Source organism: Gracilinanus agilis, chromosome 1 (genome assembly GCF_016433145.1).
Source record: "Gracilinanus agilis isolate LMUSP501 chromosome 1, AgileGrace, whole genome shotgun sequence".
Taxonomy (NCBI): Eukaryota; Metazoa; Chordata; class Mammalia; order Didelphimorphia; family Didelphidae; genus Gracilinanus; species Gracilinanus agilis.
Window position 1 is genome coordinate 615,453,422 of NC_058130.1, and position 27,194 is coordinate 615,480,615.

The 27,194-nt window shown below is 37.4% G+C and overlaps 1 protein-coding gene across 2 annotated transcripts in view; it reads left to right on the top strand.

The window, feature by feature from the left end:
- Positions 1-27,194, top strand: part of LYRM4 (LYR motif containing 4) — a 216,029-nt gene that overhangs the window by 94,210 nt on the left and 94,625 nt on the right. Inside the window, exon 3 of one of the 2 annotated variants that reach the window (XR_006505782.1) lies at positions 10,152-10,265. The exons of the other annotated variant lie outside the window; for it this stretch is intronic. The gene's annotated coding sequence lies outside the window, so the exon portion shown is untranslated. The remainder of the gene's footprint in view (positions 1-10,151; positions 10,266-27,194) is intronic. 2 annotated transcript variants of the gene reach the window in all.

Genomic DNA, 27,194 nt, shown 5'->3' on the forward strand with positions numbered 1-27,194 from the left:
TATTTTCTGTTCTCAATACATCATTAAAAGTTCTTTGGTTGGTTAAAGTCTATGTAGAATTTTGTATATCTTTTATAGATGTGACAGAATTTTGTATAATGTTATTTCTTAAAAAAAAAAACCCTGGTTTTATAATTGATGTTAAAAATAATTAACAAGGGCGGGACAGATAGGTGGCTCAGTGGACATAGAGGAAAGCCTGGAGATGAGAGGTCCTGGGTTCTAATCTATCCTCAGACACTTCCTACTGTGTGACCCTGGACAAGTCACTTCACTCCCATTGCCTAGCCCTTACCACTCTTCTGCCTTGAAATCAATACACAGCATTGATTCTAAGATGTAAGGTAAGGTTTTAAAACAAACAAAAAGTGATCAACAAGTAATGATATTGCCTTCCAGGCCTGTCCAGGCCCCATCATTTGTGCCAACTCTTTCAATCTCCCTATCTTGGCTCTGGTTACCCTAAACCAATATCTGTTGTTCTCTACAACAAAGAGATTTTAACTTCTACTGTTTGCTGCTGCCCCACAAGGCCTCTTGTTCTTTGATAGCTAAACTGTATTAGTCCAGCTAATTCATTCTGTAGTATGACACCAGAAAGGGTTCTGTAAAGGTTTAAAATGATGAGGCCTACAATTTATGAGCCAGTCACTTACTGTCTGACACAGCTACTGTAGTTGTACCTGTATGTACGTGTGTGTCCAATGTTTTCTGTATTAGAGCATTCCTCTCCTATGATAGCTGCTTGATCCAATTGGTTCCCCATTCACATGGAAATGGTTCTGCACTAGAAAACCAAATGAATTTTTCTCTTAAGTGCATTTTTCTCAGGAAGAATTTGGTTGTTCTAAAGTACACAAAGAACATCTACATTTTTTTTTAGAAAAATCTATTTAGAAGCCTCAGCTATGAAAGAATATTGAGCACTTGCCATTTGAACAAAACTATTAAATAGCTCAAAGAAAGTAGCTATTTTGAGTCTATTAAGAAATATACTAAGACTACCGTTTTATCCACTCTTTTTGCTTTATGTTCACTTCATCATTTCAGAATAAAAATAAAAATTATAACACATCCTATGAAGCTCTCTAGTAAAAGCTTACATGAAATTAAAAGAGGGAAAGATGTAGTCTTTTTCTTTAAAACAAAAACAAAACCTGACTTTCCACCTTGGATTGATTCCAAGGCAGAAGAGTGGTAAGGGCTAGACAATGGGGGTTAAGTGACTTGACCAGGGTCACACAGCTAGGAAGTGTCTGAGACCAGACTTTAACCTAGAATCTCCCGTCTCTAGTCCTAGCTCTCAATCCACTGAACTACCAAACTGCCCCTGAAAATATATAATCTTTATAGAGTCTCTTTGCCTATTTGGCACAGAGGTGGTTGTGAGTTCTGATCTTTGTTTGCCACAACTTGCTCTGTGGTTTGGGGAGAGTTATTTAACATCTCTGTATCTCCACTTGTAAACAGAGACCCTAATATGGGTTTCCTTTTGAGGGCTAATAAAGGGGCCCTTTATCATCTTGACTTTAAGAAACTAGCTGTGTGAGGTCTTGGGCAAGTAACTAAACCTCACTCAGCCTCTAATTTCCTCATCCATGAAAGAGTAATGACTATAATACTTGCATTACTTCCCTCAAAGTGCTTTGTAAATGCTTAAGCACCATTTAGACTAACTTATGTTTTATAAAAATTTTATAATAAAATTCTCAACTACTAATGATACTTAGGTAGTGATGATGATAATAACAATAATAATAACATATTTGTTTCATATTTTCACATTGTTAGACATGAAATATTTTGGGTTGGTTTTGTTTTGTTTTGTTTTAATGTAGAGAAAGGGCTCTAGGGAGTTGGATAAATTCTTTGGAGTGTTTATGGGAAAACATGTATAAGAATATTCAAATGCATTTGCAAAAGTGTTTTCACCAATGATATAGCTCTGTGGTTCTCAAACTTTTTGGTTTGTGGTCCCCTTTATAAAGTTATTGAGGACTCCTAAGAGCTTTTGTTCATATGAATTATATTTGTCAATATTTACCATATTAAAAAATAAAACTGATAACTGTTTAAAATATTTACTTATTTTAAGTACCAATAAGCCTGTTACATTAACATAAATAACATCTTATGAAAAAATTCTCTATCTTCTAAAACAAAAAATATTTACTGAGAAGAATGGCATTATTTTACGTATTTTTGCAAATCTCTTTAACATGTGACTTAATAGAAGACAGCAGGGTTTTCATATCTGCTTTTGCATTCAATCTGTTAGAGATACATTGTTCTGAGTGAAGTATATAAAAAAAATCTAATCTCACAGAGATAGGTAATTGGAAAAGGAAAGGGTATTTTAATAGGCAAATATCATCTTAATATATTACAATACTTAGTTATATTTTATTGGGGCAGCTAGGTGACACAGTGAATCAAGTGCTAGGCCTGGAATCAGGGATAATCATCTTCATAAGTTCATAACTGACCTTAGATACTTGTGTATGTGACTCTGTGTGTCTCTGTGTGACTCTGTTCAAGTTGTTTCACCCTATTTGCTTCCATTTCCTCATCTGTAAAGTGAGCTAGAGAAGGAAATGGCAAACCACTGTAGTGTGTTTGCCAAGAAAATCCCAAATAGGGTCTCTGCGAGTTGGACATGATTGAAATAACTGAATGGCATAAGTATAAATATATATGGTAAATATACACATATATTAGAAAGAGGTTCATTCTCTAGTTATATGTTCCATTCAGATAATGATGATGAAGAATGATGTTCAGTCATTTCTAGGAATGGGAGGAAGTTCTGGGTTCAAATTTGACCTCAGACACTTCCCAGCTGTGTGAGTGTAACTTACCCCTCATTAGCTAACCCTTAATACTCTTCTGCCTTGGAACCGATACACAGTTTAAAAAACAATTGAGAGGACAGATGGGGCATATATAACTTTGTTTTTTATCAAGCAAGCCTTTCTTCTTTTAGAACAAATGAGTTATTTCTGGGGATTTTTAGGAATAAGGTTTCCCTAAACAACAACAAAGATGTTGTTAGTTATGGAAACAGAAAAACCAGTGGATACCTGATGAAGAGAATCTTCTTCATCTGATGAAGAGATAAATGTGAGCCTACTTTTCACACTACCCTCATTGTTCATTGAGAATTAGGAATTCTTCATTCTTTCTTGTCAAAACTTTCCTCAGCTTAATGTACTTCAAATCAACAAGCAAGTTTTGATTACTGACTTCTTGTTAACTTTTGTGCTTGCTGATGATTGGGAGCGGGATCTGGGAAGGAGGAATGCCCCAAAAAAAGGGGGGGGGCAATAGGAGCATGGTGTGTAAAACCAGAATGGACCTCTTGTCAATCTCCTTCATTTTCCAGATAAGGAAAACAAGATCCCCAGAAGTCATACCTAAACTCTAAGTAAGTGGCATGCCCTAGTTAGAAGTAGGATATGGTAGTGCCAAAAGCACTTTTGGATCTCAGGAATATACAACTTAAATAAAATGTCCCCAATTCCCAAGCATTCTCCAACTTTATGCTTTTTCACTATCTGTCTCCCAAATTTGGGGCTTCTCCCCTGTTCATTTGTACCTCCTCAGTTTCCTGGCTTCCTTCAGATCTTAGCTGAAGTCTCACCTCTGCAAGAAGCCATTCCCCTCTGAGATCATACCTAGTTTATCAAGTGTCATATATCTTGTTTATTTGTAGTTGTTTGCATATCATCTCCCCCATTAGACTGAGCTCCTTGAAAGAAAGGACAATTTTTTGCCTCAGTATGCCAATGTTTAGCACCTTGTCTAACACACAGTAGAATTACTCTTTAAGGATGGCTAAATGATGCAGTGGATAGAGAGCCACTGAGCCCTGGAGTCAAGAAGACCCAAGTTGAAATCTAGTCTCAAACACTTAGACTGGCCCTAGGCAAATCATTTTACATCTATTTGCCTCAGTTTCCTCAGCTATAAAATGTGGAAAATAAACAGGATTCATCCTTACAGGATCAAATGAGGTAACATTTATTAAAAAAACATTTTTTTAAAAACCTTAGTACAGTGACAAACATATAACAACTGCTATTCTCTTCTTCTTCCCCTCTCTTTCCTGGGCTCTTAGTTGACAGACTCTAAGTTCATCATGCCTTTTTCACTGTTCCATCCTACTTTTAATCAAAGCATGGTGCTTGGTTGAACTTAGTCCTTCTAATCCTACCATAGCGACAGAAACCAAGAAGAGCAGCATGTAAACAAAATGGTTGCCCTTTGACAACCCTTAAGACAGCAAAGTGAAGGAGGTTCCTGTAGCAGCTGCTCATAGGACAGGTGCACAGGAGACCTCAATAAATGTTAAGTAATGAAAGGAGACAATGTGGGATTTTAATTTATGAAGAAGGGAGGAAGCAAGTTTCTGAATATCTTTAAGCACCTTAAAAGCAGTTAATTGTCTTTACTCAAAAATCATTCTCCATATTACTAAAAATTAAAATCTTAAGAAAACCCCCCAAAAAATCATTCTCCAGCAGCCCTATTGGATAGGGAGGAAGTTTTTACTCCCCTGAGATGCTCTTCATCTTTAAAGGAAAACTGACTACGTATGAGTCAACAAGTATTGCTGAGAACACGAATACCTACTATGTGATCCCTGCTCTCAAGATCCCGCCTAATGGATGTGACAAGTCACAAGCCAAATCAATGTATAGGTACAGTCACCATTGAATCTCAGCCTTGATTTCTTCATAAAATGAGGAGGCTGTATTAGATGGCCTTTCAACTCCTCTCAGGCTCTAACTGTGATAAAAAAAAATTAAAAAAAGAAATATGTCACATTGTGATGAAAATGTTATTTCATAATAATGAAGAATTAAAGAGTATGTCAAAATCATGGGAACTCAGTGCCAAATAATATAAAATAAATGATTGCCTCCAAAAGTGACCTATTTTTAAAAATTGTTTAAGTTGTTAAAAATTATATCAAATGAATGAACATTTATTAAAAATATTTATTCTGTGCCAGAGATTATTGAAGGGGTAACAGATCAGGTAGCTTGTTAGAAAAGATAGGTTTGGGGGTGTGATTGAATTCAAAAGAGAAGGAAGGAATAAGTTGTAGCAAATACAAGAAATCTTTTGTTTATAGGACAGCTGCGGGGAAAGAGGAAAGTTAGAGAGTGAATGTCATAGATAAACTTAGCCAAGGGGTACAGTGATACAGGGAACAGTACTGAAAGACCAGCTAAGCTAGAACACAGTGAATGCAACATAATAGCAGAAGTAACTGTTTGTATCTGTGTCACTAATTAAAGGGAAGTTCTTTTCCTCTGCTGCCTTACCTAACCACACCAAAATATAACTCTCAGATCTTAAGTGCTAGCACAGAAATTCCCAAAATTTTAGGACCCAGGACCTCTTTATATTCTTAAAAACTTTTGAGGACCTCTTTAAACTCTAAAAAAATTAGTGAAGACCCTAAAGACCTTTTGTTTATGTCAATTACATCTCTTACCATTACATTACTTACCATAATTGAAATTAAAAACAGATAAAATTTCAAATAATTAATTTTAAAATAATAACCCCAGTATGTTAATATAACATATTTTTATGAAAAATAACTTTTCCAAAAACATTTTGTGAGAAGAGTAGCATTGTTTTACATTTTTCCCCCAAATCTCCTTAATATCTAGCTTAAAAGAAAACAGCTAGGAGGCAGCCAGATGGCCCAGTGTACTGAAAGCCAAGCCTAGAGATGGAAGCCTTTGGGTTCAAATCTGGCCTCAGACACTTCCTAGCTGTGTGACCCTGGGCAAGTCACTTCAGCCCCATTGCCTAGCCCATACCCCTCTTCTACCTTGTAACCAATGCACCTTGGTATTGATCCTAAGATGGAAGGTAAGAGTTTAAAAAAAAAAAACAGCTAGATTCTATCTGTTTTTGCGATATGCGATTTTGGTTGAAGTACGGTGTATAAAGAAAATCCTACCTCACACAGATATGTAGTTGGAAAAGGAAGGAATAATTTAATAGGAAAAAACAGTAATTTTTGAGTACTACTGCTCTAGCAGATACAACCGAGCTGGCAAAGCTCTTGAGTGTAGGCCAGGCAATTGATAGACAATGCAAGGACTGATCTAGTTAAGTTCAGAGATGTTTATCACCTATGATGAGCAACCACCCAGCTATTATTTCTATTCATTTTATTTTTGCTAAAACCAGTCATGAAACTGTTGACTAGAGCATGGAGAATGTTGAAGTGACTTGTCCATGAATATCCAGATAATAAGCCCTAGAGACAACATATGAAACTGGGTCCCCTAACTCTAGATCCATCACTCAAGATCTACTTTCCAACTTTTGAGCTTATCCAGTACTAGAATGCTTTAAATATTTTGCTTTATAATACAAAAATATTTTAGATATAGTATGTGTGTATGTATATATATGTACATATATATAAATATAAATAATTTTTGGAGAGACTGTTCTATTTACATGATTACCACTAATAATTTAATCCCAGTCATAGAATATTAGGGCCAAAGAGGAGTTCAGCTATTACTTAGACCAATCTCTTCATTTTACATATGAAAAAACAGAGCCAAAAAAGAAATATAACATGTCAAAGGTAAGAAAGCAAAAGTAGAAATAAAGTGGGTGCCCATAAATTAAGTAATGACTGAACAAATTGTGGTGTACAAATGTAACAGTATTATTGGACATTAAGAAATGGCAAATATAAGGAATTCAAAGAAATATGGCAAGATTTATATAACATGAAACAGAACAAATAAAACCTAACTAGTGGGAGCAATGGATGTTATACAACGATTATGAAGTATGTAAATTAAAACAACATAAAGAACATCATGAGTCAGATTAAATGCAATAACCAATCTTGATTCCATAGGGCCAGTGATAAAAGCAATCTCCCTGCTCTCAATAAAGGAGTAGTAGAAAAAGGATACAGAAGGTTTCGTACACAATCCATCTTGATTGCCCTATTGGCTGTTAGAAGAGTTGGGGGAAGGGTTTTGTCAGGGAGTATTAGGAAGCACTATTGTATAAAACATAAAAATCATTAGTAAGACTTTATTTTTAAAATGTCAGAAAACTGATGAGCATCAGAATCAAGGTCAAACTCAGATGTTATGATTTTCTAAATTCATTATTCTTTCCATTATGCTATATTGTGAGCTCTTTGAAGGCAAGGATGGTCTTTTGTCTTCCTTGAAATCCTCAGGGCTTACCACAGTGTCTGTCTAGCACATAATAGATACTCCATGCTTACTGAATGACCATTTCACAGCCACCATCTCTTGGTACCATTCTTAATTCCTTTGTCATAAAATGCAATATCAATCAGTTGGCCAGCAAGCATTTTATTAAGCACTTAATATGTACTAGGTACTGTGCTAAGAGCTGGGAATACAGGAAAATATGGATCACTGCTCTCAAGAACCTTGCATTCTAGCAGAGCAGCCAATATGTTGGGCCAATATTTGCATCCTGTTTTTAGTTCATTCATCATCCTTTGATATTAATAAGTTGTCCCTGATATTCAGGCCTCCCTGGAAATAGTGCAGTGTTTTTTCCTTCTCCTCCACAATTCGATTCAACAAATGTTTATCAATACCAAATTTCTATAAAGGCACTGTACTCTTGGGATTCAAAGATTAAAAACAGTCTCTCTGCCCAAGGAGATTATCATCTCCACTTGAACTTTTTAATTCTGTCCCCATCCTTTGAAGCCAGTTCAAATAACATCTCCTCCAGGAAGTCTTCCCCATCCTCTCAGACAACAACAATTTGCCCCTCTTCCCCTACCACCTCCCATGTTCCAACAAACTTTACTCTCATCTCTTATTCACTTATCATATATTGTTTTATATTACAATTATAGTTGTGAATCTGCCATTTTATCCTGGACTTTACACTCCCTTAAAGCAGAAACTATGTCTAATTTAAACTCTTTCTCTTCTAGCATTTGACATAGTACTGTGCATACTTGAAGAGCTTAATAAATGTTTCTTAAATACATTTTTTTTACTTGAATAGGAAATAGGGCTGATGACCATGTGGCTTTAAGTGGGAATATCTCTTAAAACAAGGAATGGATTGAATCAAAACTCTTAAATCTCTTCCATAAGATCCTGTGAGACATAATTAGGCAAAATGACTTCTGACTCTTCCAAGTCACAAAACCCTATTTCTTATTTTTAGCAATTCAATCAAAGCTTTACATTAACTCCAGGCTTTCATATTTAGTTGATTTTTTCCTATTATGGAGATTTTGATCACACTTTAGCCAAAAGAGAATCAGTAATTATCACTTCTTACTTGCAAACTGGGCTTAGTGGTTCAGAAGAGGGAAGAAGTGGGATGTGTGATCTGGGTAGAATGAGGTTTTATATGAATCTAAAAATGGGAGGGGAAAATTTGTGAGGTTTGTTTAGACTAGCAGGGTTCAGGATGGTCTTCTGCTGACAAGTGAAAATTAGGGCTTTTAGGTTTATTATACTGACTAGGTTGTGTCGATTCTTCATGGGGATAGAACCTTCACTTTCACTATATTCCTATTTTTAATGTCTAGCTACAGAAAGTCTCCTTGGTTAGAAGAGAAAGGAACAGAGGTCTACGAGTCAGGTCATGGGAAATGGGAAGTGCTCAAACATACATGGGATTGGGGGAGAGGGGGAGAAATCAATCCTGTATGTCTACTTTCTGTTTATCCTTCACAGGAAGCAGCTAAAAACACTGAGCCATATTATATCTGTCTGTTATCTTTTCTATAACCCCTTTTTAAGCTTCCTCTACTTGATTGGCCTGCCAAAGATTCTTAAGAAATGGATACATTTCTAACTAAATCCATAGTGATCAACTACTATAGCTTCCATCATTACCAAAACCAAACACTAAATGAATTCTCAGGAAAGGGAGCTCTGTAAAAACTGCAACTATCCAGACATACCTGGTACTTTCACCTTCAACTTTTTACTTTGGAGAGCTGCATTTGGTAAATGTGGTAGCCTCTCTGGATTTTTGCATAAGTGTGTGTTGTGTGTGTGTGTGTGTGTGTGTGTGTGTGTGTGTAAAATCCCATAACAACAGAAAATTCCTTTATAATCAGAAGATCTTGAAGCCCCAGGCCATGACCAGTACTTGGAAGAATTCTTGAGTACTAAAAGAAAAAAATGTAGACAGTCTCTTGGAGTTTGTCATTGCAAGATGTGACCTGTTTTTGAAACACTACACAGCTGGGCTTATGTATGATTAATAGGAGATTGCTAAAGCACCATAAAGAAAACAGCAGGGCATGAATAGAATCTGCTTAAGTGAACTGGAAAGGATTATCCCTTTGGGAGAAAAACCTTATAGAGGTAGCATGGCACTGAACTTGAGGCAGGAAGGCCTGGATTCAGATCTTCTCCCAGACATTTACCATCTGTGTAATCCTGGGCAAGTCACTTAAGTATGCTTTAGTTTCCTCCTTTTTAAAATGAGGTTTTGAGATGGGAGATCCTGGGTTCAGATCTGGCCTCAGACACTTCCCAGCTATGTGACCCTGGGCAAGTCACTTGACCCCCATTACCTAGCCCTTACCTCTCTTCTGTCTTGGAATGAATACTCAGTATTGGTTCCAAGACAGAACGTAAAGGTTTTAAAAAAAATAAAATGGGGGTTTGAGACTTGATATCCTCTAAGGTCCTTTCCCAGTTTAAACCTCTGATTCTATGCCTGCTTTATAAAAAAAATTTTTTTAAAGGAAGAAAATGGGAAAAATAGAATGATCAAAGTTCAGATTTATCACAGTGAAAGGACACAAGAGACATAAACAGTCTGGACACACTCTCATTGGGGTCAGGCCATTCCCTAGATTATAGTAGTCAGGGAAAACTGCCATCACTTGATTGCTCTTGTCAGAGAGACTTATCCATGATGGGAAGAAGACTTGACCAGCTTTTTTGGAGAGTATACAACTGTAACTTGAAATAGCCCCTTGCCCTTACTTAAAGCCTTCCTGAACAGCTCAATCAGCAGATAATTTGCTACCATATATACAAGACACTCTGAAGGATGCCCGTGAGTCTCTCCCCTCACTACCAAATCAAGAGTGCAATACATAAACACATGAAACAGTTCTTAATTTTTTTCAGGTTCCATGATATTCATGGATGTCACAACTGCACCCTACACTAGCAGGACAGCATTCCCTGCTAAGTACCATATTGAAAGCACTGTCACCACAGATCTCGTCTGGTGGGCGCCTGGTAAGTGGTGCTTGTATTGTATTGCATGGTTTGGGGGCTTTTTGGTTTTGTTTTTCAACTAAAAAATACTTTAAACATCTTAATAGTCATTGAAAAATGCACACAATAGAATAAATACCAACATTGGTTTATCTACATATAGGTTAGCTCTGATCTCCAGTAATATAGAAACATTTCCATTGCCTCTTGTGAGACAGCACAGGTTGTGCTGGCAGAACAAATGCAGAATTCTGAAATGGAATGGGAAAAGTCAGGCCATAAATAAAAAGCATTCATCTTCACCCAGCCTTGCTGTTACTTGTATTACATAATATATGTTATGTATGGAAAAATACATTGATACACATAGAGAGAGAAACAGAGACAAAGAGAAAGAGACTAGACCTTGGATCCTATTCTCCCCATTTATCTCTCTAATGACACTATCCTGAAGATTTATCTCTAAGAGCAAAGGAACCTCATACTTCTCTCATCATCCACATTCTAGGCTGCTACTCAAAATAAATAAATAAATGAATAAATAAATAAATAAATGACCCAAACCCTGCAAAATATCTTTCTTCTCAATGGTTTTTGTTGTAAAGATGTTGTGGTCATATATATATATATATATATATATATATATATATATATATAGTCTGCTCACAAAGAGCTTCATTCTAAATGGGGAGCAATAAAGAGCCTCAGTATTCACTGAGAATTCCCTCCAGCCCATAATTCCATCATTCTCTCAAACATTAAGTGAAAAAATAAAATTAAAATAACATGGAGAGTTTACTCTCCCTCTCTTCTGTTTTTCTCTCTCTGTCTCTGTCTTTCTCATACTCTTTTGGCTGGTTTTGCAACAAATAACATAGCAAAGCCAGTTGATTAAACATTAAAAGTAACGTCCTTTTCCTTCCCCTACTCCAACATTAATTCCCCTTAATAATCATAACAAGAAGCATTGAGAAATGAGATCATGAAAAGTGGCTTGTTTGTTTTATTTGTTTGTTTTGCCATCCTTGACTGAAGGTTATGTGAAATGTGTGAGGTTCATTTGCTCTTGGATATAAAATGACAGGATACTACCATCTGAAAAATAAATGGCAAAGTGCGATCTTCAGTCTAGTTACCAGCCCACTGCCTGAGCCAAGAAAATAATTCTAGTAAAAGATTACCAAAAGAAATAATGGGAAATGGGGGTGGGGGAATGAAGAAAAAATTTCTATCAGTTGATAAAATTAAGGGTAAAAATAAATTAAGTTGTAGGTAAAAATGCATTTATCACATGCTTACAGTGTGCCAGACACTGTGATAAGCATCCATGATACAAATACAAAAGTTAGACAGGGGAGCTTACATCATATCAACTGATAACACATATAAGAAAAAGAGTGCATAATATCATGGCATGAAAGTAGCCTAGTGAAGCATTCTTGGCAGTCTGGAGTACTCAATTTAAGATTTTTGTGCTTACATGATCATTATTAAGGACAGCCCAGGTGTTTTTGAAGGCCCAGTTTGTAGAAGGTACCAAGCAATGGCAGGAGGATGTCCGAGACATGTGGAGAGTATTAAACTTGGCATCAGAGCTTACCTTGATATCAAAATTTGAGGAGCCAAGTCTAGTGGTCACTTAAACACTAATCAAAATTACAGTGTATCTGGATCAATAGTGCTAATGAAACTTTGTTCTAGTGTTGAAATATTTTGAATAAGCTCCTGATTTGCTTAAAAGAGAACATCTAATCCACATTAAGTACTTGAAGTAACAATCAGAAGAATCAGCAAAATTTAAAAAAAAAAAACATTATTAGGCAACATGATACAAATATGGACAACCTCCCTGGGCCTCAGCATCCTCATCTCTACAAGTAATGGATTGAATTCAGTGGGCCTCTGGGGTTCCTTTCAACTCTATCTGATTCTTATGATCCCTAAGATTCATTCTGACTTCTCAGTTAACTGAAACTGATCTCTCCAGAGTTACCAATGATCTCTTATGTGTTTGTTTTTAAATAAATTTTTTATATATCTTGCATCTTTATTGCCTAAACATGCTTCCTCTCTCCCCTTCCAACCACCAATCTCTTAATGGCCAGATCTGATGGTCTTTCTTCATTCCTCATCCTTCTCAACCCATATATTACCATTGAGACTGTTGACCACTCCTTCTAGATACTCCCCTCTCTGGGTTTTCATGCCCCTCCTATCTACTGGTTCTCCTATCTTTCTAATTACTCCTCAGTATATCAGCCTTATTGTACCAACTAAAGATTTACCTTAAAGTTCTGTCTTGGGTCTTCTTATTTTTCTCTATGCTTCTTCACTTAGTGACTTTATAAATTCACATTTGGCAACACAGAACTATGTATATATCCAGCCTCAGTCTCCCCTCAGAGATTCAGTATTGCAACACCAGTTAATTGCCTATTGTACATTTAAATTAGATGGCCCAGAAATATGTCTTGACTTAACATATCTAAAACAGAATTCATAGACTTCCACCTTTACTCAGCTCTCTTTCATATCTGTCTATTTTGGTTGAAGGCATCGCCATCTTTCCAGTATCTCAGGTTTGTTGCTTCTTCTTTATCCTCAACTTGTCTCTTTCCCTACCCCATCTGTCTAATCATCTGCCAAGTCTTGCCATTTCTACCTTCACATCTTTCTTACCAGACCCCTTATCTCTGCTCTTACAGCTACTGCCTTAGTTTAGACCCTCATTTCCTTTCACCTAGATTATTGCAGTGACTCTTAATCTAACTCCATGACTAAAGTCTCTCTCCACTCTAGTCTACCTTCCACACCACTCACAAAGTGATCTTCCTTCAGAACTCAGCTCAGTACCACCTCCTAAATGAAACACCCAGAGCTGCTCCCAGACTACCATTTGTTCAATTATTTATGCTGCCTCGCCACTTAGAATGGAAGCTCCTTGAGAGTAGGGATTGTTTGGCTTTTTTATTTTGAATTTATATCCTAGGCACTTAGCACATGTTGTTCAGTTATTCCATTGTGTCCAACTCTCCATGAACCCATTTGGTGTTTTCTTGGCAAATATACTAGAGTGATTTGTCATTTCCTTCTTCAGTTCAGATGAGGAAACTGAAGCAAACAGGATTATGTGACTTGTCCACGGTCACACAGCTAATATGCTTCTGAGGATGGATTTGAACTCAGGTCTTCCTGACTCCAAGCCTGGCCTCTATCCATCATGCCACCTAGCTGCCCACTTAGCACATAGTATGTGCTTAAAATGCTTATTAATTGATTGATTATGCTGTAAAATGTCTTGCTTCTGAACTAAGCCCCAGTTGACCTATGGTGCTATATGCTAACTGCTGAACAGAGTTTAACATAGATTGATTAGTGACCTCTCTAGCCCACAGTGATCACTGTCAGCTTCAAGCTCCATCAGCAGCCCTACTAATTGCTGCTTCCTTCCCTTGTGGCATCTCTTGTTTAACCTTCCACACAGGTTTGCCTTGTCTGGCCTGCAAATTCCAAAAACACAGAAGACTGCTTCTTCATCTCTTGTCTTCCCCAGAGTGCCCTCCCCCAGCCTGTTATGTAATCAGGAAATATGCTCTGATTGATTAATTACAAGTTCATGTTTGTGCTTGTCTTTTTGTCTTTGTAACTTTTGCCTAGAATACTCCTTTGTCCTCTAAAGGGTATCTTAGCTGTCCTTTAAAGTCTGCTTCAATAGCTGTCAAGAGAGAGAGAGACAGGCGCAGACAGACAGACAGGCAGACAGACAGAGACAGACAGAGAGAAAGGGAGACGGGGGAGAGACAGAGAGAGAGAGGGAGCGAGAGTGCATGCTATTGACTTGGGTACAAAGAGTACTTTTGTGTCTTACCTCAGATACAAGCAATGGCCAACCATGTACAGTTCGTTTTTTTTCTCTCAGAACCTGTTTCTTCTTTAAAATAAGAATTAGAATAATAACTGATGTAATAGTATTTACTCTGTGCTAGGCTCTCTGCTACCCACTTTATAATTATCATTTCATTTGATCCTCATAGCACATCTCAACCCTGGGAGACAGGTGCTACTATTATCCCCATTTTTTAGATGAGGAACCTGGGGTGAACAAAATTTAAGTAACTTGCCCAGGATCGATAGCTCTTAAGTCTGAGGCTGAATTTGAACTCGGGCCTTCCTGATTCCACCTCCAGTGCTCTATCCACCATGCCACCTAGCTGCCTATGATATGCTTTATGATAGCTTCACTATTTACTGCACAGGAATGTTGTGAGGAAAATGCTATGGCTGTGGGCATACAAATAACAGTATCGTCTATAAAGCATTCCTTCCTTTCATGCAAGTATGACCATATCACTCTCCTTCCTGTTTGCTAAACTCCAGAATCTTCCCAGTCCCTCCAGGATCACATATGAAATCCTCAGTTTGACTTTCAAAGTTCTTCATAACCTGACCCCTTGCTACCTTTTCAATCTTCTTACACTTTCCTCCCCAGATACTCCTCAGTTTGTGGACACCAGCCTCAGTTCTGTTCCTCCCACATGACGTTCTATGTCCCAAGTTCAGGTGCTTTTGCTGGCTCTCTCTCCTTCCTGGAACACTCTCCCTCCTCATCTCCACCTCCTGGCTTCCCTGGCTTTCTTCAAATTGCAGCTAAATTCCTACCTTCTGCAAGAAGCCTTTTCTGTCCTCCCCAGTCTTAGTGCCTTCCCTCTGAGGTTACCTCCAGTTGTTCCTGTATTTATCTTGTTTGTATCTAGTTGTCTGAATGTTGCAATGGTGAGCTGTCTTTTGCCCTTGTGTCTCCTCACAGTGCAAGCTTGGCACATAAGCACTCAGTAAATGCTAAATGACTTATGTAAAATGTAAATGTTGCTTATCACAAAATGCTATAATTTATTTTAGAGAGCCAGACTATTATGTAACCTTAGATGAAACATTTTATATGCAATATATAATATGTTATAAAGTAGATCCTTTGTCATATTCTTTGGCAAGAGTATGGAAGAGATAGACTGGCAGTGGGAGGGAGCAGGAGACAGGGAGACTGATTAGGAAGCTATTTCAGTAGTCTGAGGTGATAAGGTGAACTAGGCAGGTGGCATCAGGGTGCCCAGTAACTATTAATTAAAGTAACTATTAATCATCTTTTCTGTGCCTAGAACAAAAACCAAAGTAGATAGATCGACTCCTCCAAAACTATAAAAGCAGTTAGTAATGAGATTCAGGACTGTAATGAGCCTGTTTAAAAGTAAGTTCATAGGTGCAGCTAGATAGAGACCACTCTTCTGCCTAAATTCCCTTAAAAAAAGGTTTTAAACCCTTACCTTCCATCTTAGAATTAAAACTAAATATTGGTTCCAAGGCAGAAGAGCAAGCTTCAAGGGCTAGTCATTGGGAGTCAACTGATTTGCCCAGGGTCACACAGCCAGAAAGTATTTGAAGCCAGATTTGAAACTAGGACCTCCCATCTCCAGACCTGACTCTCTATCTACTATGCCACCTAGCTACCCCCTAATTAGGTCTTTTTAAGAAATATCTTTATTAACCATCAAATTAGATTATGAAGGGCTTTAAGTGTCCAACGAAGGAGTCTGTTTTTGATCCTTCAGGTCAACAGGAGCCACAGGCACTTTTTGAGAAGGAATGTGACATGGTCAGGCCTATGGATCTAGGAAAATCACTTTGTCAGCTTTGTGGAGAATGGATTATACCCAGATGCAGGCAGACCAATTAGGAGGCTATTACGGTACTCTAGGTGATGGGTAATGAGAGCCTGAACCAGGCTGGTGGCTGTGTGAGTGAAGAAAAGGGGATAAATGTTCCAGATGCTGGGGACATAGAAGCAATAGAGCTTGGCAGCCAGTTAGATATGTGGGAAGTGAGAGAGAATAGGAAGTGGAGGATGACTCCAGAGTTGCCAACCTGAATGGCTAAAAGATGGAAGTTCAAACAAGAAATATGCCAAGACAATAAGTTCTGTTCAGAAATGCTGAGCTTACGACGGCCCCAGAGGTCCGGTTGGAAATGCCCAATAGATGATCAGTTATGCAGGGTAAGAGCTCATGAAAGAGACAGCTATTGGCTTTGTGGATCTAGGAGTCATCTACACAGAGGTCATCATTGAGCTCATGGAGAATGAGGAAAGGGAGGGGAATGAATAAGCATTTATTAAGTGTCTCCTGTGTGCCAGGCAATTTACAAATATTATCTCAGAGGAGATAGGATGAGAAATGAGAGCCCAGGACTGAATAAACGCCTCCCACTTTAAGAAAACATAAATTGAATTCATAGGATATTAGAGCCAAAAGAAGCCCTCAGAGTCATCTAGTCTAGTCCTCCATTTTACAGGAAATTGGGGCTCTCCCGCTTAATCTGTATGACCTTTGTGGACTTTAGTTTCTTCATCTAAGAAATAAGGGGGGGGGGGCGGAGTGGTTATAAAGCAAGGTAATATAATGGTTAGAGAGCTATTCACAAAACCAGGAAGACTTAGTTTGAAGTCTTGATACTTACTAGCTATGTCACTCTGGGCAAGTCACTTAACTTTCCAATGTACTTGGCAGTAATGTCAAACTCAAATAGAAACATGGGCCACTAACCTATACATAAGGATCCCTATGGCCATGTATTCATTTAGTTTTAAAATATGTTATCTATGTTTTATTGCTTTTTAAAATTTTGTTAAATATTCCCCAATTACATTTTAATCTGGTTTGGCCTGTTCTGTGGGGTGTTAGAAGGCTGCATTTCTGACCTGTCTGCTCTAAATTATAAGTCTCTGAAAAGAAGCTGACCTGCATTGATGAGTAGAGTGAGTTTCCTCTCCAGAGTTCCCTCTCCTAATGAAATTACAGGTCCATTCCTTCTCCCTACCCTGCTCTCTAAATCTATGATCACCTCTAGTTAAAGGTAGAACTCATACCCTTGTCAGGCCCTAAATGTGGAAGTCTTTCATAAATAAGGAAGTAGACCAATTTTCCATGCGAACTATCAAATCTGTCTCTCCTTTATAGCCACACATCATAATTAAGTGGAATAATAGACTAAAATATAATATGTTATGAGAGAAAAAATGTAGTAAAGCCTAATTAAGCAAGGCTATGAGTTACTGTATAATATTATTGGTGTATTTTCCTTCTTTTTTTGTATTTTTCCCTCTTATTGGAGAAGAAAATCAATAATTACTTTCTGTGTAACATTTCTTAGTCCATCTCTCCCCCCTTCCTCTCCTGTTCCCCAACCAATGCAGAATATTTTGTCATTTTTACTTTTTTAAAAGCAAGCACACATTGGCAGCAGAGTCTGCACTCAACAGAAAGGACTTTTGACCTTGCCTGGATGGACAAGAGGTTAAGCTTAAGGGGCATCCATCCAGCTGCCTGTCCCTGACTCCAGTGGAAAGAAGGCAGAGCTAAGGTGAATTCAATCCTCTGCTGCCACCTAGCTCACTCTACCTTCCTAAAACGCAGCCACCAAATGTGATAGGGGTTGAGAAAATCTTTTCAAAGAATCATAGACCTAGAAATCGTGTAGTCCATATGAAGAAACTGAGAAATTGGAAAGATTACATGAATTTACCCTTAAAGTTACACAGATAGTAAGTGACCTAGCCAGGATTCAAACCCAAGCCATCTGACTCCAAATGCATTGCCCCACACCTAACTGCTATATAATTTTTTTAAATGATAGGGAAATGGTGGAACCTCTGTGTCCCTTCTTCCTGAAGTCAGGATAAGGCCTCGGTGTGATCTGGACAGGGCTTGAAAATGGAACTCCTTGGCATCTAACATCACACCTCCTGTGCTTTACTATCCATGGAGGCTAGAACCCATGCAACCTAACTACATAAAATAAATATATATGTTCAGTATGACCTGTGGTTTTCTGTCATCAAAAATATGTGCACCTGAATGCCATGTAACTTTAAGGACCAAATTTGGCCACCTTTGGGTGGCAGTATACCCTGGACAGAACCCTGGCTATAAAGTTAGCCCCCCCAGGATCCTTAAGCTGGTTACTTAACCATCCTAACTCCACTCGGCTCATTCATAAAATGAGGGGAATATTCTAGATGTAACCTTTCAGGACCTTTCTAGGTTTGGATCCTATAATCATGTGACCTCCCTCCCCTCTTTGCAGAAAAATGAGGAATTCATTAGATATATTGGTGAATTTTGCTGGACTGAATGCTTTTCTTTATCTCATTCTTTTTTATTCTTTATTCCAAGGGATGATTGCTCTTGGGGGTGGAGGGATATAGAGGAGATCCAGATCCTGTGATCATGGGCTTACAGCTGGAAGTAACTTCAAGATCATCATCATTTTATGAATGAGGGAAGTAAAGCCAAAGAAGATACAGGACTTGACTAGGGTCATATAGCTAGTCAGAGTCTGAGTAGAGTTCGAACTTAGTTCTTCCTGACTCCAAGTCTAGTGTTCTGTCTACTACACTACCTTGAGTAAAGAAATGTAGTCAAGTCAAATCAACAAGCATTTATTATACACCTACTAGGTACCATTCACTGTTAAGCCCTGTAGATACAAGGACAAGCAAAAAAGGATTCATGCTATTAAAATGATCAATAAAACATTTAAATTTTCACAATTCATTGCCTCATTTAGGACACATAATTTACAAGTTTGTGTACTCCCATCAGTGGCATAGATTGCCAGCCCTTCATAACATAAGAAATTGTCTTAAGACTGCTCTTCCCAAAGAATGGATCCACAATGACCACTCTGATGATGATCCTCTCCAATTTAGGAAAATTGTCCTTTAGGCAACAGAAGTAGAGTCTTTCTCTGGTCCTTTTTCTAATGCTTCTTCATCTTGTGCTCCACTGGCAAAGCCTTCAGGAAGTCAGAGTCCCCTCCGTGTGCCATGACGAGGAGTCAGAGGAGGACTCCAGTAAGTGGTATATGCTTTATTAAAAATTGTATTGGAGTAGATAGAATGCCAGGCTTAGACTCAGGAGGACCTGGGTCCAAATCTGGTCTCAGAAGCTTCCTAACTGTTTGACCTTGGGAAAGTCGCCTTACCCAGTTTTTCTAGCCCTTGCCCTTCTTAGAGTTGTTACTAAGACAAAGTAAGAGTTGTCTGTTTATTAAATTATATTGGAAAGTTCCTCGCATTGTGTTGTGCTCTAGGCAGCTGCTCACCTTGACCCAATCCTACTCTCAGCTCTACTTTGACATGACCCAGTCATGTGTCTCTCCCCTCCCCTGCCCCCAATCCCCAGCCAAACCTCTGCCAACCATAATGGTAATTATGGTAATAGGATAGGGACTGAACCTGTGATTTCATTAGGTAAGGACTCTTCCTCTAAAGATCAGCACTTTCTCTGAAATTTAGAGAGTTATCCAGATAAAGCACCAGAACTGGAAGACCTGGGTTCAAATCTGGCTTCAGACACTTCCCAGCTGAGTGACCCTGGATAAGACACTTAACCTTGATCTCCTAGCCCTCGTTGCTCTTCTGTCTTAGAGTTGACAATAAGATAGAAAATAAGGGTTTAAAAAAATCAGTTATCTAGAACATTGAGAGATTAAGTTATTTGCTCAGGGTCACTAAGCCTGTATCAGAGGCAAGATTTGAATTCAGACTTCATTTGAGTGTCAAACAACCCTGTGCAAAAGACACTGCTTATATCACTATCTCCATTTTACACCTTCAGATATAACTGTAGCTTAAAGAGGTTGTGACTTATCCATGGCCACACAGATAACAAGTCTTAGAAAAGTAGTATTTGAACCCAAGTCTTCCTGCCTGCTGGTCCTATGCTATTCTATTATATCCCATTCCCACATGTTGAAACAGTTCTACAGCTTCTTCCTGGCATTTCTTCTAGATCAAAGGGACCTAAGCCCCTAAAAGTAGAACTTCAAAAGAAAGGAAATCCTAATGCTAAATAGCATTTTTCAGCTATTTTAAAAATCATCTCTTTCTTCTTCCTCCTCCCATCTCTCTCTCTCTGAACTCTCCCTTTCATTAGCTGTAGTAGAATCTACTTGGATTATAATTACACAGGCTCAGCGTTCGCTCATAACCCCACTATCCAGACGGCCTTTTCCTCTACCTGTGTTATGACCCTCATGAACATAAACCTGAATTCACAAGTGTAAGATTTTTTTTTCACTCTAATTAGCACCTTCTCCAGGATTCTAAGTAATTGATGAAGGCAGAAAGAGATGTATCCAAAAGCAGGGTTTCATCTTTTTCAACATGTTCAGCCCCATGGTGGAAACTAGTAAATGAATAAAGGCAGAGGGATGTGAAGTGTAAGTCTTTATTATGCAATGTTCAGTAGCCTGAGTAATGAAATTTAAGTGGGGACAGACTGTGTGAGATTTAAAGAAAGTTGGTTGAGTATAAGAAATTCTATATCCAAGTGAGGATTATTAAATGCTAACATGTTTGGCCAACTTTCCATCTCTTGAGGACTCTGAAGAAGGTTTCCCTCAGACTTATGGTCAGGAATTCTTCACATTTTTTGCAAATATGCATAGACATTATATTTCACTAAATTGGACATACAAATTCTGATTTTTTTTTTTGTAAATTTTTTTTTTTAATTTTAAACCCTTAACTTCTGTGTATTGACTTATAGGTGGAAGAGTGGTAAGGGTAGGCAATGGAGGTCAAGTGACTTGCCCAGGGTCACACAGCTGGGAAGTGTCTGAGGCCGGATTTGAACCTAGGACCTCCTGTCTCTAGGCCTGGCTCTCAATCCACTGAGCTACCCAGATGCCCCCTGATTTTTGTTTTTTTGTTTGTTTGGTTTGTTGTTTGTTTTTTTTTTTTTTGGCTTGGCTTGACTGAAATTTTTTGTAATTTAATTTTTTTATCAATTACATGTAATAAAGTTCCACATAAGTTTTCTGAAGTTATATGATCCAGATTGTCTCCTTTCCTCCCCTCTCTTGGATCTGGCAAGCAATTTGATCTGGGTTATACATGTGTTATCATGCAAAACATATTTCCATATTCATTTCTGTTAAGTGTATAATCATATAAAACAAAAATCCAAATAAACTAGAGTAGAAAATTGTATGCTTTCATCTGCATTCTGACTCCAATAGTTATTTCTCTGGCAGTGGATAGCATTCTTTGTCATAAGTCCCTCAGACAAATTCTGATTTTTAAAAAATGAATCTCAGTACCTCACCTTATCACATAGCCTGGCTTTCACAACAATTATGTTTATTAAATTCTGCTAGGCTGTAGCCTTATGCTGGACCAATAATTCATTGCTAAAATCCTTATATTGTCAATAGGGCAGGAGGAGGATATATGTAAGATGTTAAAAAGCAGGCCTTGACAGTAACTCATTAACATTTCATACTTAAGGGTTAACACAATATGGTGCTACAAGAAAACATTTGGCAGCGAAGTTGGAAAGGATTGGAGAAGAGACTGAAATAAAACATTCTTTAAGCTAGAGCAAGAAGGCTGCAACAACAAGTCTTAGGAAGCCAACATGGAGTCTACCTAGAAGTAAATTAAATAAGCATCATTCAGTTGAATGATTATCATGTTGGCACCAAAGCCCTCATGCATCACCGAATAGGTTTTTAAGAAGCCTGTTCTTTAAGGGAGTATCTTTGATTATTGGGGGTAAGAATTTGGATGAGGTTTAGTTAGGGCACTCACTGTAATGCATTTTAAAGTATGGTTATAGAAATAATGCTCTAAGGACACCATTATTCTTAAACACTGGGCTTTTTTCTTCCTTTTCTCTTCTTTTTTTTACTGTATTATGAAAATCCTTACAAATTCCTAAGATATGGAGTAGTTGATGTGGAAATATGATGTGGGAAAAAAATCTTTCAGAAAATTTTATTGATTCAGAAATACAAAGTTGAGAATTATCCAAATTTATCTGTGGCTTTTAGGACCAAGAATAACAAATAAGTATTTTTAAGCTTTATTATTACTATTGGCAATAGCAGGAATAGCAACAACAGTAGTCTTTAACAACATACAACTAAAATACATCAATATTTTCACATCTCTCCACATACATAATCTCTTTTGGTTATTAGTCACCTTTTTCCAGCTGACTACTAACTTGAACTCCCGTTTCCAGAAACTCATCTTTCTGCAAGCTCAAATCAACTCTAAACCTTAAACTTCCTTGGTGCACACACTTACCCTTTGGGTTCCTCCTTCCTTCTAATTGTAAAAGCATAGCCTTGTCTTATGCTTGTGTATTTGATATTTTTTAAAATATGCATCTCAACTCAATGAGCTGCCATTTCCTATTTCTGTAGGTAAATATATGCTCATAACTCAGCAATTATGTATGTGGCATATAGACATTATTGGTCCATAATCAATCAGCATAATGACTTCTATAATGGGCAATGTTTGTTCTAGATTGGTTTACAGTGACTGAAGTTTCCTTATGTGCTCAGTATTCTATTCAAGGGATTGACAAGGGCAACAGAGTGAAAAAGCAACTAGTGGAAATCAGGTGACTTGAGTTCTAAGGCTGGATTGGTCACTAACTTGCCATGTGTCTCAGGAAAGGTTGATAAAAATTATAATAGCTGATATCCTATGTGGCCTTTCTGAGCCCACCACCCTCCTCCATCATACTGGGACCTGGAGGGCCATGTTGAGAACCCTGCTATATCTTGGACCATATAGGATGACACATTTAAAGTTCAAGTAAGATGAAAGTTGGCCTAAGTGCTGAGTTCTAAGCATTAAAAATTGAAAGGAAAATTAGGGCACCAAGGGACAAGAATGATCTTAAACTCTGTCTACTGTATTCCCACACAAGGAAATGTATTCAAGTACATGACTAAACTTTGGATCTCAGAATTCCATCATACTATAGTAAATTATTGTATATGCAGTTGGGATGAATCATGAGTACAGGTTTCCTCATGATTAATCTGTCATAGACTAAAGGCATGAAATAATATTATCTAGATACCTCTTGATGACATTTTTTCCTTTTCAAACTATAGGTTACTTTTCCTAGGCCTGCCCCTTTGGGAATAGTGTGAATACTAACTAGTCCACAAAGTGTTAACAAAGACTTGGTGAAAGGAGCTTTGTCCTCTGGCACTAAATTTAAAGAATGCTATTCAACAAGATGAAAACAATAGAACTGAGAGTTTAATTAATAAGAACGACTAAAATAGGAGGCTTTTAGTGGCAGGCAGCAGAGTGAATTTCTCCCCTGTTCTCTTCCTATCACTATTTCATTAGTGTCCTTTATACCAGTGACCCAGAGTGACTGCCCTCTACATAGGACAGTAGTCTGTCCCCTTCTACCCTAAAACATGAGGACATGTTTAGTGGTGTTCTCTCTTACCACCATAAAAATTCTGAGCCAGGGATGAATCTCTGTAGAATTACGGTCCATTTCTTGGGAAAAACTCAGATCCACCACATTGGTTTCTGGTCAGAAATGCTATTTCAGAAGTCGCTTCTCTTGCTAGTTTCCCTTGTGATCCTCTAGCCCAGGGGTGGGCAACCTTTTTGGCCATGAGAGCCATAAACGCTATATTTTTAAAAATGTAATTTCGTGAGAGCCGTATGGTGCTCACAGTGCGCGCTCCTGTAACAGCACCTGAAAAAGAATTGACTTTATGGCTCCTACAGAAAGAGCCATATCTGGCCCTCAAAAGAGCCAGATATGGCTCAAGAGCCATATGTTGCCAACCCCTGCTCTAGCCTTTGGCTCTGCAAACTATATTTTCATTTTCCTCATTGGGCTGTTCCTCTCATCCCTCCAATCTGAGCACATCCTGACTTTTGTCTATATCCCTGTCTCTTCATGGCTTGTTTGTTATTGGTGTTATTTTCTTTAACAGTTTTCTGAAAAACCATCCAAATTCTTATAATCTGTCCCTTTAATCATTTGCCTACCTGGGCCACCTTAGAGAGCTCTATTAAGAATTAACATTATCGTCTTGCCCTGGAAAAGACAATATTGTTTTCCCTTAAACCATGTTTAATACCTCTGTTTACATTTTAATATTTAATCCTGCTTCTCTAATCATTCCATCTTAGAAGATGATACATAAAAGTGTAAGAGTAGTTTACAGCCTGTAAATTTGTTATCACTAACATGGGGGGGGGGGCCAGTATTTTTATCTGTTTCAATTGTATGAGTAACTCTTCCCCAAGTCCAGTTAATGGATAAACCATTTTTGTTTGTCCATTGTATGATTAAAATACTAACTGGATTATTGTGGCTAGTGGCTAGGAATTCACTAACTTCTGTCAACAGTAACCAAGTTTTAATTTTACCCATGTATGAAAATCAAGTAATTTGACATTTTTTCTGTGATGGGAATATCACTTGCCTTTCTTCTAGTGATTTACAAGGGCAAAGTACATAGTAGTGGCATTTCTGAGAGAGAATAGGGAAATCTAAGGAAGGTTAGGTCATGCATTCTTCCCATCATCATCCCTTGACTAATCATTAGCTGAGCTTATAATTAACTGAGTAGAAACAGCCTGGTGAAAAAAACAAACAACTAAAAACCAGGAAGCAACCATTTGTTTCACAAATGGCTTTATTTTAATTTTGGAAAAGTTACTCTTTGTGACAACTCCATTGTACCTCACACCTCCTTTGGTTTTGTTCATTATCACCTCCAGGTGAAGCCAGGTGTGGAAAAGGATAGATATTTCTTATTATAGATCACAATAATTGATTGTAAAGGTAAAACCAACTGTCGCCTTATGTATGGGAAATTAGCTGTTTTTCTTTCTGTAGAGGTAAAATTTTAGTGTTTCCCTGATATTTCATATAACTTTCATTCTTGCCTACAAAACTGCATTTTAAGACTCTTTTCTATTATACTTAACATTTTAAAACACCACAGAATGTGTCAGCAAATCAGTTTTTAAAATGTGTATTAAGTGCCTACTATGTATAAGGCAGTTTGCACAATCTGTCACGAAGAACCCATGCTGTCCAACATTACCAAGAGAGCTTTATTCATTCCTTGCCATATTCATTCACACATCTCCTACTGCAAAAGGTCAGAATGATTACTTCAGCAGAATCCAACTTGCTGTCACTATGGGGAGCAGGAACCACTGGGTGAGTGGGTATTAAGTACAATTTTTAAAAATAATTCTTTTTAATAAGTCATTGCAGCAATTAAATTTAGAGTTTTCCTGTGTGCATAATGTTTTGTCACTTTTTTGAAGTAGTAGACCTTCCCAACTTTTCCAAACCAGCTTCTCCAGACTTATAACTAAGAACTCATCTTCAGTGCTGGTGATATTAATATTCAGTCTTAGACTACGGCATGGTTTCTGTCTCGTCTTAAGTATATCACAGCCTCTATATTTTCTAAGTCTCAATGCAATTGCACTCCAAGTAGACCAACATATACTATATATTAGACAGCCATCATGATCTTCAATAATAGGTCTTCTAGAGAATATAGTTTATAAAAAAAAATACAAGATTTTTGCTACTCTTTTTGCCTTGAGAAAGAGCCCTTGCAATCATTATGATTTGTCTTTAATTATAGAACTTAGTGTTAGAATTTCAAATATTCTAGCATACATTTTTCCAAAGGCTTTTGTTAATGTGAAAGAAAAGACCTTGATCTTGAAGCATCATATATAACTTATTATTCACAGTGTACAATTTATAATACATTGTTTTTGTTTCAGTTATATGACTGGCTCAGCCCCCTGTTGGAACCAGAGATATCTGTCATATTTGGATATGTGCCTACTTTGGGTTAAAACTTTAGTGTTCCTACAGGATAGCTTAGAAGAATCTTCTAGTCAAAAGGTTCTAGTTCCTTTTAGCAGTGCCCAAAGTAGTTGTCTTCCTGCCAGTGCGATAGCTCAAGATTCAGCATGTGTGACACTGGTGATCCATTTAATTGGCTTATTGGTATTAACAAACACATAATGACAGAAAGCACAATTTCATTACGTCTTTGGCACACTGGTATTGAAAGAAAGAAAGGAGCACAGATGGCTGAAAACAGCCATAAAATATTCCATTACATGTCTACAAAAATCATTAGACAGCAGTTAAAGAGATGTTATTAATGTATCAGATTCACTTGGGGAGTCATGTTTCTCTAATGTGCATTAAAACAATGATACTTCTGGTATTTTTAATGGAGCCATTGCCAAATACAAACATGTCTTTCTAAGCAATTAGAAAATAGATTTATCAGCAGTAAAGAAGATGTCATTCAGCTTTGTGTCTCTAAGCTGGATAAATTAGTTTTCATCTTCCAATCTAAAAGATAAAATATCACAATTATTACTAGTAGTCCCTGCCATCATGTAATATAAATATACTAGTATTTGGGGTTTGATTTTAATTTCACTTTCATCTTGAAAACCTAATAAATTCTGACCAAAATATGAACATTAACTAATTTGTGAAATCAACTTAGTAACTGATTGAACACTCCAAATAAATTGAATATTTCAGTAGTTTTGACTGATAAGGAAGTAAGAAACATTGTAATAGACACTGTACATTCTATTTATATTGTGAATTGTTTAATAATGAAGGGACTGGGCTAAGTGATCTCCAAATTCCCACTCAGATCTAAATCCTTTGAATGATAATGGGAAGTCTAGTAAACTGCTTAGTCAGGACCTCTTAGTTTTGCTCTTCTTTGGTAGACTCATCACAGCCAAGTAAGTCCAGAATTTTAATAGTCATCTCATCTAGTTAGGATTAGTCTCCAGGAAAATAGGTTCATAGTGCTACTCAGCATATATTCTTCCCTTAGGAACTTTTCCTTAGGAAATTAAACTTATATCAGATAGGTGTTCAGCTAATAATCAAAACAAAGGAATTCTCAAGAAATATTTTTTTAGGAATAATGATAAACCTTTTTAAAATAATGTTTATTTAATTGGCAAGTTTTTTTCTTTTTTTTCTTTCTTCTTCCTTCCTTCCTTCCTTCCTTCCTTCCTTCCTTCCTTCCTTCCTTCCTTCC